Here is a 3,638-nt window from a genome sequence, read left to right on the forward strand (position 1 = left end):
GGTGGATGAGACAGCTGAACCAGTTTTATTACAGGTTTTTGGTACCTCACTTAAGAAGGACTGATGGGAAGTCTGCTGGATGTGTGATACTGGCATCCAGCCTGACACACTGGTAGCCCTTTATCTTAAAATTAGGCTAAAAAAAATATATCCATCTTGACAAATCTTACAATAGAATTAAGATGGGACTACTGTTAACAGAGAAGTCCCTCTCTGAGGCACTCTACCCATGCTAGCTCTTGAACTAGAAACAGAGTAGGTATGCTAATTGGGTGCTACACACACACACCAATAGGTTTTGCTCTGGAATTTGGTCTGAGTAACAATAAAAGCAGTCTTGGTTAATTATACCACCCATTGCCTAGAAAAATTACACTGCTATCTATTGCAGATGCCTGTAGAAGTGGAGGTGCTAGACATCACTGGATGTTGCAGCACTGGATTAAAGAGATACATACTGTAAAATTATGAATTAAGAGTATTATTTTAAGCAGTGTTATTCAAAATTGAACATATAGGTACAAAGGGCATGTGTGGACAAAACGATGGGCATGTATGCACAACAATTTAAAGTGGGTTAAATATTTTTAAACCACTTTAATGGCAATGGTGTTTGCACATGTCTGCAGCATACTGCATATTAATTCTAGCTGCTGTAGCACATTTGGCAGCATCTTAAATGACTTTGGGGCACAGCAAACTAAAACACTTCAGAGGAGTTTTAGTTTGCTGCTCTACAGCTGTGAAGCAAAGCACCAGGCCATGCAGCTTAGGGGCTGTGCAGGCAGTCCATGCAGGCAGCCTGGCAGCAGCCCAGGAAGCCAGGCTCCCTGAAAGAAAAAAAAAAGTGTTGAGCCTGATCTTTTTTTTTTCCTTCCCTTTGGAGCCTGCCTGCCTGCATGAGCTGCACCCAGTCCTTCCCTCCACAGCTGCGGTGCCACCCAGGAGTGCCCAAGTTGGGTGCCTGTGGGCGGGTGTCACCTGGGCAGGGCTGCTGCTGCCGTGGAGGGAAGCACCAATCCTCCTGCCCTCCGTCCTCCGCACAGCCCAGGGACCACTCTGCCCGCTGGCAGCTCACCCTGCCCTCCCCGCCACTGGAAAGGCAGGTAAGACATGGGTATACATGACATGGGAGTTTACTTCACCCTAAATTGAAGTGGTGTTTTTAAAAACCCACCGCTTCAATTTAGGGTGAAGTAAACCCCCATTTTGTTTACACACACTCAAAGAGTGAAGGTCACCTATACAGTAGGGACTGTACCCTGAGAAGCAGTGACTCTGAAAAAGACTTCCAAGTTCTAGGAGATAAACCACTGATCATACTAGGTACAGAGATTTTGAGACATGAACAAACTATGCTGCTTGCCTAGTCCTTCATGACTCAAGGGAGGCATGGCCAATTTCCATAATATGCCTCAAACATTTCAGTAACAAGCAATTTGTTGCAGTCACTCCTGCATGGCGCCATCACCTAAACATCTGCTGTCAGCTTTTTCAAACAATCAGTATAAAATATAACCACATATTTGCCGAACATACTGAAGTCTTCCAGGATTGTTAATAAGATGAATGATACCAATAATGAGCAATGCCTTGCTATTTTCCCATTACTGAGTAAGTCACTTTGGAGCTCATTAGGCCATATCAGAGTCTTGCAAACCAGGCTGCCTAGGATTTCTTTTTTTTTTTGGCCTTATGTTCATAACCTCATACTATAGTTATATAATATTGCAAAAGCAGAATTTTCTGGTTTCCAGGAATGATTGAATGCCTTCAGTGTCACTTTGGTTCAATTAACTAAGCAGGAATGTAGGAGCTCGGTAAGACAGGCACTAAAAATTATTCATGATTATTGCACTTAAAGAAATCTTAACTGAAGGAATTCTGAAATACTACTAGAATTCAAACTGTAAGGTGTAATTTGCTGGCACTCTTTATTACATTCTATAATATTCTATGTTACTCAACACAGAAAAAATAAATTACAGATTTACTATGAATTGTGCACTAAGTAGGGTAAGGTAGATATTATGAGAGAGAGTTCATGTATGGATGTATCAAAGGTTATTTTAAGCCCAGTGCTTTTGAAATGATACCACAAATACTTTTTTTTCAGTGCCCCACAACCAAAGACAGTGTCTGGTTAATTTACAATGTATAAAGTTATTATTTCTCTCATAACTTGCTTCAATAACATACACTTTTCTGCAAGCTGAGCTACCATAGCTAAAACTGTGAAAGCAAATTCAGGGTTCTCATATTTAGAACCCAGGTTTAACATCTAGGATACTTGCAGGGTGGGGGAGAAGTAACACTTTGAGCTCAGAGCACAGCAAATGCCCAAAAGAGGAATCACATCAGTTTGACCTGGCTCACACAGAGTCTGTATAGCTCATGCATTTCAGTGAGACTTTTTGGAACTTTTATCTAATAAAAGCTAATTGAATCAAGCTATACAGTTGCTGGGGAGCCAAGTCAAACTGACATGATTCCTCTCCCAGTACAGCACTGTTTTATTTTGTTTTTCCATCTCTGTTAGCACCCTAAGGCCACATTCACACATGCACACGTGCGCTTGCAGCAGCTCAAATAGCAGTGGCACAAATTTGTGTTGGAGATCTGTGACTCAGCACATGTGCCTAAACATGCACTTTGGTGTGGGGCAAATTATGCCACTTGGGGCAAACTGACCCGGCCCAGCTCCTTCCAGATCTACAGCCAAGGTGAGCTGAAGTCTGGGGCCAGCACCTGTGCTCACCCCAGCAGCATAAAAAGCTGCCCTAGACAGCAGCTCAGGGCTACTTGTCCTCAGGAGCTTCTGAGGCCCAGCCAGTTGATATACATGGACACTAACCACCTGTGCCAACTGAACTGCTGCAGCAGCCCTCACCTAGAGTGGCCCCTGAACCCTTTACCCACTGCAGCAGTTTGGCAGTGGGGACTGCTGCCTCGCTGTGACCTGCCGCCACCAGTGACAGCATCTGGCCCCTTGGTCCTACAGCTCTATGGCTGTATGCCTGTCAGACCTGGACAGGGACCACATGGCTACCTGGGCTGGGTCATGGGTAGTGCAGCAGAGCTGCCACCTGCACCTCTGGGCCAGCTGCTGGGCCATGGCTGCACAGTTGGCCTTCGTGCAGCCTGCCCCCACCTTGTCATCTAGCCAGCTATCGCCTGGAGATGTGCTCGTTGTGGTGACCTGCTTTGAACTGTTGAAGTATGTCCTCTTGGTCCCAAATGGCCAGGAGGTCAGCCACCCTGTCTGTCCTCCAGCTGGGTCCCCACTTGCCTGAGCAGGCTCCTCTGCCTGGGTCCTGCCACTTGCCTCACTAAACAGGAATCCTGGTATTCCCTGTTTAAAAGTTGCAAATCATTTGATAAAAAAATCCCAAATTGACCCATTAAAATATCCAAAAATCTGTGTTTTTCCATGATGAAAATTAAATACCACTATCTTTCTTTACAGATATATATATAGAGAAAAAGCAGGCAAGCAATGTTTTATTGATATTTTTACAATTTTAAAGCAATATGGAAGCCTACAACTTCCTCTATCATCATAATAAATTCTATATATTTATATGCGTTGGTGTCTGCTTTTGGTTTTTTATCATAGAAAAATCAGAGCACCCCCTGAC

General features: G+C 44.0%; 1 protein-coding gene across 3 annotated transcripts in view; it reads right to left on the reverse strand.

Moving 5' to 3' along the window:
* Window positions 1–3,638, reverse strand: part of MYRIP (myosin VIIA and Rab interacting protein) — a 403,309-nt gene that overhangs the window by 268,811 nt on the left and 130,860 nt on the right. The window lies entirely within an intron of this gene.

The sequence above is a fragment of the Crocodylus porosus genome, unplaced genomic scaffold, assembly GCF_001723895.1.
Source record: "Crocodylus porosus isolate Cpor-Errol unplaced genomic scaffold, CroPor_comp1, whole genome shotgun sequence".
Lineage (NCBI taxonomy): Eukaryota > Metazoa > Chordata > Crocodylia > Crocodylidae > Crocodylus > Crocodylus porosus.